Source organism: Thalassophryne amazonica, chromosome 13, assembly GCF_902500255.1.
Source record: "Thalassophryne amazonica chromosome 13, fThaAma1.1, whole genome shotgun sequence".
Lineage (NCBI taxonomy): Eukaryota > Metazoa > Chordata > Actinopteri > Batrachoidiformes > Batrachoididae > Thalassophryne > Thalassophryne amazonica.
In genome coordinates, this window is record NC_047115.1 from 54355844 (window position 1) to 54368079 (window position 12236).

Genomic DNA, 12236 nt, shown 5'->3' on the forward strand with positions numbered 1-12236 from the left:
ATACCTTGATAATGAATATTATATACAAGCTACAATGATCTCCAGCTCTACCTGAAATCCAATCTAAAAATGGCAATTATCATGGATTGAAGAAAACAAATCGAAGTAAGTACGATGGATTTATTGGAAAAAAAAAACCCTTCAAATTCAAACTTTCCAAAAGTGTTAAACGGGCTGAGGAGCAAAAGGAGAAAGAGAGCGGCCCTCTGAATGTGTGTGCTGGACTATGAGCGCCATCTAGTGTTCAGTGTTTTGACAATTTATTTTATATATATATAGTTGGATGCAAAAGTTTGGGCACCCCTGATAATTTTCAAGATTTTCCTTTATAAATCATTGGTTGTCTGGATCAGAAATTTCAGTTAAATATATCATATACCAGATGAACACACTGATATTTGAGACGTGAAATGAAGTTTCTAGTATTTGCAGAAAGTGTGCAATAATTATTGAAACAAAATTAGGCAGGTGCATACATTTGGGCAGCCTTGTCATTTAATTGATTTCAATACATTTACACTAATTATTGTAACACAAAATTGGTTTAGTAAGCTCATTGACCCTTGACCTCCTTACACAAGTGAATCCAATCAAGGTTCAAGGTTCAAATATTTTATTGTCATTTCCACTGTGCATTTGTATACACAAGAGAATGAAATTTCGTTTCTCAATCAGTGACTGCGGTGCAACAGAAACCTCAATAGAATAGTTTACATAAAAAATAAATAAATAAAACACATCATAATAAACTAATATACAGTAGTGTTCAGAATAATACGTAGTAGTGCTATGTGACTAAAAAGATTAATCCAGGTTTTGAGTATATTTCTTATTGTTACATGGGAAACAAGGTACCAGTAGATTCAGTAGATTTTCACAAATCCAACAAGACCAAGCATTCATGATATGCACACTCTATGAAATTGGGCTATTAGTAAAAAAAAAGTTGAAAAGGGGGTGTTCACAATAATAGTAGCATCTGCTGTTGACGCTACAATCTCAAAACAATTATGTTCAAACTGCTTTTTTAGCAATCCTGTGAATCACTAAACTAGTATTTAGTTGTATAACCACAGTTTTTCATGATTTCTTAACATCTGCGAGGCACTCATTTTGTTGGTTTGGAACCAAGATTTTGCTCATTTACTAGTGTGCTTGGGATCATTGTCTTGTTGAAACACCCATTTCAAGGGTATGTCCTCTTCACCATAAGGCAACATGACCTCTTCAAGTATTTTGACATATCCAAACTGATCCATGATACCTGGTATGCGATATATAGGCCCAACACCATAGTAGGAGAAACATGCCCATATCATGATGCTTGCACCACCATGCTTCACTGTCTTCACTGTGAACTGTGGTTTGAATTCAGATTTTTGGGGTCGTCTCACAAACTGTCTGCGGCTCTTGGACCCAAAAAGCCATTGTCCACCTTTAGCAACTGAAGCTTTTCCACTAGCTGCTGTGGGATGATGGTGTTAAAGGCACTGCTGAAGTCTATGAACAGAAGCCTGGCATAGGTGTTCTGCTCAAGATGGGACAGTGTAAGGTGGAACATGGTGGAATTTGCATCTTCTGTGGATCTGTTTCTTCTATAAGCGAATTGTACTGGGTCCAGGTCAGCAGGGAGGCAGTTTTTAATGCGCTGCATGACCAGGTGTTCAAAACATTTCATCACTATGGGCGTGAGGGCTACAGGGCGGAAATCAGAAACGCCGGTGGGATTTGTTTTTTTGTTTGTTTGTTTTTCAGGACCGGAATGATGATAGCACTTTTGAGGCCGGAGGGCACCACAGCCTGTTGGAGTGAGATGTTAAAGATGTCTATGAAAACATCCTTCAGCTGCTCAGAACAGTGTTTCAGTACGCATCGAGGGATGTTGTCTGGCCCAGCAGCCTTGCGTGGGTTGACGCTAGCCAAGGCCTTCTGTACTTCAGCTGTGGTGAGCTGTATTGTCTGGTCATAAAGTGCTGGCAGCGGTGTCTTTGTCTGAGTGGTGTTTTTGGCATCAAAACGTGCATATAAATGGACTGCATTTATATAGTGCTTTTCCATCTGCATCAGATGCTCAAAGTGCTTTACAATACATAGAAGATGTTCAGCTCATCTGGAAGCAAGGGGTCTGACTGATACATCTGCAGGGGGCAGGGTTTATAGTCAGTGATGGAAAGAAATCCCTGCCACAAGCGACGTGAATCCTTGCCTTCAATGAAATGGCTGTTCAGTGTTTGTGCATACTGCCTTTTTGCCCTTAATTTCCTGGGCCAGATTGTTTCTTGCGAGTGCAGATGCTGCAGAGTCTCCAGCTCTGAATGCCTTGTCCCGTGCTCTTAGCAATGAGTGCACTTCTGTCAGCCATGGCTTCTGATTAACACGCCTCTTGATGGTTGTGACCTCTGTTACATCTTCAATACACTTGCTGGTGTAGTTGATGACAGAATCTGTGTATTCCTGAAGATCTGTCTTCCCGTCATGTGTTGCTGCCTCTCTGAAAATGTCCCAGTGTGTGGTGTCAGTCCTGTAGTGCTGCTATTGCTTCCTGTGGCCAATACCCTTTCTCAGTCATGAGAAGGGGTATTTAAGGTGGCCATTTGCAAATGTTTCCCCTCTTTGCATCTCTTCTAATGAGTGGCAACATGGAAGCCTCTAAATACCTCTCAAATTACCTAAAAACAAAGACTGTTCAACATCATGGTTTAGGGGAAGGATACAAAAAGCTATTTCAGAGATTTCAGCTGTCAGTTTCCGCTGTGAGGAACATAATGAGGAAATGGAAGACCACAGGCACAGTACTAGTTAAGGCCCGAAGTGGCAGGCCAAGAAAAATCTCAGATAAGCTGAAGCGAAGGATGGTGAGAGCAGTCATTGTCAACCCACAGACCTGCTCCAAAGACCTACAACATGATCCTGCTGCAGATTGTATCTCTGGGCATCGTTCAACTATACAGCACACTTTGCGCTAAGAGATGCTGTATGATGCTGTAATGCAGAGGAAGCCTTTTCTGCGTACATGCCACAAACAGAGTCGCTTGAGGTTTGCTAAAGCACATTTGGACAAGCCAACTTAATTTTGGAATAAGGTGCTGTGGACTGATGAAACATTGAGTTATTTGGACATAACAAGGGGCGGTATGCATGGCTGAAAAAGAACACAGCATTCCAAGAAAAACACTTGCTACCTACAGTAAAATTTGGAGGTGGTTCCATCATGCTGTGTGGCTGTGTGGCCAGTGCAGGTACTAGGAATCTTGTTAAAGTTGAGGATCACATGGATTCCAGTCAGTATCAGCAGATTCTTGAGAACAGTGTTCCTGAACCAGTGACAAAGTTGAAGTTGCGCCGGGGCTGGATCTTTCAACAAGACAATGACCCTAAACACTGCTCAAAATCTACTAAGACATTCATGCAGAGGAACAAGTACAATGTTCTGGAATGGCCATCTCAGTCCCCAGACCTGAATATTATTGAAAATCTGTGGTGTGATTTTATGCGGGCTGTTCATGCTCGGAAACCAACAAATCTGCAATGTTTTGTAAAGAAGAATGGCCCAAAATACCTTCAGCTAGAACCAGACTCTCAGTGGAAGCTATAGGAAGCGTTTAGAGGCTGTTATTTCTGCAAAAGGAGGATCTACTGAATATTAATGTATTTTTTCTGGTGGGGTGCCCAAATTTATGCACTTGCCTAATTTTGTTTAAAGAATTATTGCACACTTTCTGTAAATCCTATAAACTTAATTTCACTTCTCAAATATCAGTGTGTTTGTCTGCTATATGATATATTTAACTGAAATTGCTGATCCAAACAACCAATGATTTATAAAGAAAATCATGGAAATCATCAGGGTTGCCCAAACTTTTACATACAACTATATATACAACCCCTGGCAAAAATTAGGGAATCACCGGCCTCGGAGGATGTTCATTCAGTTGTTTAATTTTGTAGAAAAAAAGCAGATCACAGACATGACACAAAACTAAAGTCATTTCAAATGGCAACTTTCTGGCTTTAAGAAACACTATAAGAAATCAAGAAAAAAACATTGTGGCAGTCAGTAACGGTTACTTTTTTAGACCAAGCAAAGGAAAAAAATATGGAATCACTCAATTCTGAGGAAAAAATTATGGAATCACCCTATAAATTTTCATCCCCAAGACTAACACCTGCATCATATCAGATGTGCTCATTAGTCTGCATCTAAAAAGGAGTGAACACACCTTGGAGAGCTGTTGCACCAAGTGGACTGACATGAATCATGGCTCCAACACGAGAGATGTCAATTGAAACAAAGGAGAGGATTATCAAACTCTTAAAAGAGAGTAAATCATCACGCAATGTTGCAAAAGATGTTGGTTGTTCACAGTCAGCTATGTCTAGACTCTGGACATACAACATGGGAAGGTTGTTAAAGGCAAACATACTGGTAGACCAAGGAAGACATCAAAGCGTCAAGACAGAAAACTTAAAGCAATATGTCTCAAAAATCGAAAAATGTACAACAAAACAAATGAGGAACGAATGGGAGGAAACTGGAGTCAACGTCTGTGACTGAACTGTAAGAAACCGCCTAAAGGAAATGGGATTTACATACAGAAAAGCTAAACGAAAGGCATCATTAACACCTAAACAGAAAAAAACAAGGTTACAATGGGCTAAGGAAAAGCAATTGTGGACAGTGGATGACTGGATGAAAGTCATATTCAGTGATGAATCTCGAATCTGCATTGGGCAAGGTGATGATGCTGGAACTTTTGTTTGGTGCCTTTCCAATGAGATTTATAAAGATGACTGCCTGAAGAGAACATGTAAATTTCCACAGTCATTGATGATATGGGGCTGCATGTCAGGTAAAGGCACTGGGGAGATGGCTGTCATTACATCATCAATAAATGCACAAGTTTATGTTGATATTTTGGACAATTGAAAGGATGTTTGGGGATGATGAAATCATTTTTCATGATGATAATGCATCTTACCATAGAGCAAAAACTGCAAAAACATTCCTTGCAAAAAGACACATAGGGTCAATGTCATGGCATAGGGTCAATGTCAATGAGCAGATCTGATTTGATGCAGGTGTTAATTTGGGGGATGAAAATTTACAGGGTGATTCCATAATTTTTTCCTCAGAATTGAGTGATTCCATATTTTTTTCCTCTGCTTGGTCTAAAAAAGTAACTGTTACTGACTGCCACAATCTTTTTTTCTTGATTTCGTATAGTGTTTCTTAAAGCCAGAAAGTTGCCATTTGAAATGACTTTAGTTTTGTGTCATGTCTGTGATCTGCTTTTTTCTACAAAATTAAACAACTGAATGAACATCCTCTGAGGCCGGTGATTCCATAATTTTTGCCAGGGGTTGTATATATATATATATATATATATATATATATTATTGGGGGGGCTGAAATCTGAAAATTCTGTTGTTTTTATGAAGGGAAAAAAAAACTTAATCTGTGGTTGCCAGAATACTTCTGCTTAAAAAAAAGAAGAAACATTCCAAGAAAAAATATGCAAATATTTTGCGATAAGCAATTACACAGCATGTGCTTGTCTCTCAAGCAAAATGTCCTTCACGGCTGCCTTAAAGTCCCATTTTCCTTATCAATCAATCAATCAATTTTTTTATATAGCGCCAAATCACAACAAACAGTTGCCCCAAGGCGCTTTATATTGTAAGGCAAGGCCATACAATAATTATGTAAAACCCCAACGGTCAAAACGACCCCCTGTGAGCAAGCACTTGGCTACAGTGGGAAGGAAAAACTCCCTTTTAACAGGAAGAAACCTCCAGCAGAACCAGGCTCAGGGAGGGGCAGTCTTCTGCTGGGACTGGTTGGGGCTGAGGGAGAGAACCAGGAAAAAGGCATGCTGTGGAGGGGAGCAGAGATCGATCACTAATGATTAAATGCAGAGTGGTGCATACAGAGCAAAAAGAGAAAGAAACAATGCATCATGGGAACCCCCCAGCAGTCTACGTCTATAGCAGCATAACTAAGGGATGGTTCAGGGTCACCTGATCCAGCCCTAACTATAAGCTTTAGCAAAAAGGAAAGTTTTAAGCCTAATCTTAAAAGTAGAGAGGGTGTCTGTCATGTTATGCAGCTGGAGTTGTGTTGGAGGGGGAGGGAGGGGCAAACAAAACAGATCAACATGTGGATCCTAATGCCAAACCTCCTGTGCTGGCCCTGAGCAAAAAGGAGGCAGAACAACAAAATCCCCACACAAGATAGATAGTTTTTATTGTCATTTTTATGTTCACATAAACATGAAATTACATTTCACACTTCCACTGATAGTAGATCAGTACACAGTACAATCAAAGTTGTCTAATGATAAAGGTGTGCAGGAATAAGTAAAAAGTGGTAGAATTAAGAATAACTTTATATATAACCATAAATAAATGAATAAATCTGTTTAATAAACAGCGTCTGATCGCTGTGGGGGAAAAGCTGTTTAACACGTGAGTAATCCTTATTCTCATGCTCCTGAATCTTCTCCCTGACAACATGAGAGTGAATATGCCATGAGAAGGATGAGTGGAGTCCTTTAGTATGCCATCTGCTCTGTGGACACATCGCTCTGTGGAGATGTCCTGCAAATGTGACAGTGGGACAGCAATGATTTTTTTTTTAACTATTCTTGCTATCCTGTTGAGATTGCTTCTTTCCTTCACTGTGCTGCTATCATACCACGATGAGATGCAGTAGGTGGGAATCCTTTCAGTGGTGCCCCTATAGAACATGGCCATGGCTGGGATGGGGTGATCTACCTTCTTAAGTCCTCTGAACATGTGGCGTGTTTCTCTGGGCATGATCCAACAATGGGTACCTCACTGTTTCGGACCCAAGCAGATGAGAAAAGCCAAGGAGAAACCAATGAGTTTAGATGGTGATGGCACAGAGATGGTGACTTTCAAGCAGTGTATATCACCATAGAGATGTAGAGTGGACATTGCTGTTAGCTGAACCATCAGCATCATGTAGCTCAGAATGCCATCTTGTTAAAGGTTTTGAATTAAATTACACAATGTAAACAAAGTAAATTGCTTACTCCTTACACCACAAAACCTTTGACGGGGGACATCTGATAATTTAGTCTACTGACTAATTACTGAATAACAGTTAGAATCAGTACAATGCCACAGCCATTGACTGGGTGATACCAGCAGAAGGTGTAAATTTGAGGCAATCACAGTGATAAATGTTCCATTTACATGTACAAGAACACAGACATAGAAATTACCTACCTAATATGGTGTTATTTGCAGAGTTACATTTGTAAAGAGAAGCCTACTGGATTCCATTTACAATAATCAATTTTCTTCCAAAAATGCCAAGGTGAGTCTTCATACAAGATGGTGGACAAAGATATCACATAAACAAGCTTGATGCCCTTTCTACTCTTTTTCTCTCATCTCTATGGTATACAGTGTAACTATAAAGTATTCACAGCACGTCACTTTATCCACATTTTGTCATGTTACAGCCTTATTCCAAAATGGATAAAATCATTTTTTCCTCAAAATTCTACACAATACCCTATAATGATAATGTGAAAAAACTTTTTTTTTAATTTATTAAAAATTAAAAAACTATGAAATCACATATACATAAGTATTCCATGGAACTCTAAATGGATGATTTTCAAGTTGTGATAGAGCAGCGCCTGGGGCATGCGTGATGACGTCACAACTCTGTCCGGTTACGGAGACGCGGTTTCGTTCAACAACAAGAACTGTCAAAAAAACTTTCTCGTATGTGGTTGGAGTTGTGTGGAGGTAGGAATAGCCTTTTGAATGCTCAAATAACAATGTCAGTCACATAAAGAAAACAAATAATAGTGAAAACATGTTCATTGCATCCAGAATGTTGGTATTTTGGTCGTTGAACTTTCCTAGCAATGAATGTAAAGCCCCGGTCACACGCCACTAATCAAGGACACCGAAGCCAAAATGAAACAAGAAATCTCGACTTACGTTAACTTTTCAGAGACATCGTTTAACCGGCATCGATTGGTCAGCTGCTCCGTGAGGCATTATAACATCCGATCGGTTAGCCGCTCCATGAGGTGTCATAACAAGTTGTTACTTCTAATGATGTCAAACACGCAAGCGAGAGGCTCCATAACCGGAAGTCTTGGTTTCAAGATGGTGGCGCAACTTGAAAATTTTCCTTTGAGTTCAGGTGCATCCTGTTCCCACTGATCATCCCTGAGATGTTTCTACAACTTATTTGGAGTCCACCTGGAGTAAATTCAGTTGATTGGACATGATTTGGAAAGGCACACACCTGTCTACATATAAGGTCCCACAGTGGACAGTGCATGTCAGAGCACAAACCAAGCATGAAGTCAAATGAATTGTCTGTAAACCTCCGAGACAGGATTGTCTTGAGCCAAGAATCTGAGGAAGGGTACAGAAACATTTCTGCTGTTTTGACGGTCCCAGTGAGCACAGTGGTCTCCATCATTCCTATATGGAAGATGTTCGGATCCACCAGGACTCTTCCTAGAGCTTGTCAGGGAGGTGACCAAGAACCTGATGTTCAATCTATCAGAGCTCCAGCTTTCCTCTTTAGAGAGAGGAGAACCTTCCAGAAGGACAAATATCTCTGTAGCAATCCACCAACAGAGTTGCCACATTACTTTGAAAAAGTAATCTGATTGCTGATTAGTCCTTAAAAAAGTAACTTATTACTTTACTTTATTACTCAGTTTTAAAAGTTAGATATTACTAGTTACTTTATTAGTTACATTCAGCAGCTAGCGGGTGCTGAATGTAAATAAAGTAACTGAAGTAACTGTGGCAACACCGTCCACCAATCAGGCCTATATGGTAGAGTGGCCAAACTGGCAGAAACTGGGAGACTAGTCAGGACTGAGGGAAAGATGAATGCAGCAATATACAGAGACACACTGGATGAAAACCTGCTCCAGAGCGCTGTTGACCTCAGACTGGGGTGACGGTTCGTCTTTCAGTAGGACGATGACCCTAAGCACACAGCCAAGATATCAAAGGAGTGGCTTTGGGACAACTCTGTGAATGTCCTCGAGTGGCCCAGCCAGAGCACAGACATGAATCAGATTATGGCTACACTCCCAATCCAACCTGATGGATCTTGAGAGGTGCTACAAAGAGAAATGGACAAAACTGCCCAAAACAAGGTGTGCCAAGGTTGTGGCATCATATTCAAGAAGACCTGGTGCAATAATTGTTGCCAAAGGTGTATCAACAAAGTATTGAGCAAAGCGTGTGAATACTTATGTACATGTGCTTTCTTAGTTGTTGGCTTTTTTAATAAATTTGAAGAAAGAAAAACTTTTTTCATGTTGTCATTATAGGGTGTTCTGAGTTGAATTTTGAAGGAAAAAATGAATTTACTTCATTTTGGAATAAGGCTGTAACGAGTCTTTTGCACGAACGCATCATATTAAAGATATTAAAGACTGCTCTTAACCCATCTGTGGCAGAGACGCTCAACAGGGGAAGATGATTATTGTCAGCATTAGGACACAAGCAGGATTACTTTGTCCAACACCTTCCAGCTGAGCTGTAATCATGAGCCAGGCGGATCAAGGCCAAGTACTCGTCTGGTGCCCTGTGATCTGTCTCTGCTGTCAAGTAAAATCCAAAACGAGTGGAGAGTGGAGAATGAAACGGTGATGTGAAAAGAAAGCCAGGCTCTTGTGAAACAGAACAATCATTTATAGCTACAGAGTTGGGCAAATTTAAGGAAAATGAAAAAAAAATTGCAAGCATCACCACCATCAACCACTGCAAAGCAACCAAACTCTGCACTCTTTGCACTCATGAATACAAAACATGGTGCTGCTTTTATGTTTTGCTTCTCTGTGAAAATTTAAAATAAAATAAATAAAATGTAATAGCCACACCGGCTAGTTTTGTCAGTTAACTCCAATTGTGCACTGGACTCCAGTGGAAGGTGCACCGTGTGTGTGTGTATGTGTATGTGTGTCAGCATATGTGCGTTTGGAGTCCAGAGCACAGATGGCCTCCTTTTTACCCTCCACAGTCTTCCTCTTTCTCAGTGGGGGCGCAGATTCAACCTGTCATATTTTATTATTATTTTTTTGTGTGTGTGTGTCTTTTAAACTTGTATGTCAAACACGCCACTTGATGGTGCAGGGGTGTGCTCTTCCAAGGCGTACCCCTGCATACCGGCTGTAGAGGACTGTATCTCTTCCCAGTACAGCGTACCACTGCAATCCGACTTACTTTCACCTCTGCAAACAGGCACTGCCCAGTTAAATTTCTTCTATTTTTATATTCGAGTAACAAGTAATGAAGTTGGTTAAGGGAAATGGGAAGGGGAATAAAAGTATACATTTTATTAAGGAAATGTGGTGGAGTAAAAGTGAAAGTTGCCAGAAATAAAAATAATGAAGTAAAGAACAGATATGTCAAAATTCTACTTAAGTACAGTAACAAAGTATTTCTACTTTGTTACATTACAATACTGGTAGTAATATAACAAATGCGGAAAAACTGAAGCACTGTGAATATTTTCCAGATGCACTGTAGACTAGGCCTCTCCAACCTTGGTCCTCTCGGGCACTTGCACCACATATTCTATAACTCAGTCTACTCCACCTACATCTAATTAACTCAGTCAGGTGTGCTCAGCATATCAAGAGCTGAGAAACATCAGCGTTAATTTGCCAGGTGTGACTTCAGCAAGTAGACTTGGAAAATATGCAGGACAGGTGCCCTCCAGGAGCAAGGTTGGAGAGGACTGGAAAAGACAGACTGTTTGCCTTGGTGGTTGCCATTCAGGACCACAAAAATGTCTGTGATGTGGTGGATTCTGGGATGTGTAGTACCTGTACAAGCTGACAGACCTCATCTGGCCTGTTAGCTAGGTAGGCCGCTAACACAACCGCTGGCCAGAGAGTAAATTAAAATATATAAGTGTATTTAGTTCAGTCATTCTTGTCCTCAGTGTTGTATAAAGTACCGGAAAATCACATTTAAGTAAAAGTACAGATACCCATTAAAAAATGACTTTGGTAGAAGTTCAAGTCACCAATTGAAATGCTACTCAAGTAAAAGTCTTAAAGTATATAGTATTTATTGTACTTAAGTATGACAAGTACTGTACAACTAAATGTACTCAAGTATTGAAAGTAAAAGTACATCTATCAACTGTTTCAGAAGACCATAACAGGTCGGTTTAACATAAAAATATTAAATATTACTCACAGACATATGCTCTTCAACATTTTAGCAGGGAAAAATTAGGATAAAGCGAAATAAATCAATTAATCCACGAATCGTAGATCGAAGCACTGCTTCGATCTGTGAATCACTGCTTCAACTGGTTCAAGGTTCAAAGCAAAGCTGCAGAAAAGTTAATTACAGATCCGCTGCAGGTCTTTAATCAATGTAGAGAAATGATCATTTTCCTGACAAACAAGTGCGCTACTGCAAATAAGCCTACCGGACATGCCTCATGACAAATCAGCCTGACTTCGTTGCAGTCACTAATCAGTGGTGTCTCTGGGTGAAAACATGACTTTTTTCGTGTGTGTGTGTGTGTGTGTGTGTGTTTTATTTTTTTGTAACGAGTAACGGTATGGCGCATAGAAAATGTATCAGAGTAGAAGTATGCAATTAAGGTCGGAAATGTGAAGTAAAAGTGAAAGTAAGCTGAATTTTAAAAACTCAAGTACAAAGTCTCCCAAAATGTACTTAAGTACAGTAGTGAAGTATTTGTAATTCGTTACTATACAACACTGCTTGTCCTACAACTGACTACATACTGTTTTAAGAACTACTTTGCTTCAATAGGGCATCATTTTGTAAAATTAGATTGTATCATGTCTAAGTAGCTACTATCCTCGCCACCATTTTGAATGTTTATCACTTACAGTTGTAGTGTTGTACCCTTTTTTTCAACTTAGTTGCTAATTTCTATTCATTTAATTTCATTTCATAACAACCCACTTAATTATTTTAGTTACATGTGTGTATGTCAAAAGCCAAAAGTCCAGGAGAAAAATGACAATAAATTTATCTTGATCAAAACTGAAACAAAGCCCACAGCAGACACACAAAAACTCACAAACCATAAATGTTTTAATAACTAGAAAAACAGACTCATACAAAAGTCACACTAACACAAAATAACAAAATTACCAAAGCTGTTTGAAACATGTCACTGCTAAAATACACAGTCATGATTCACTTTCATAAATAACAATAAAATACCTGCT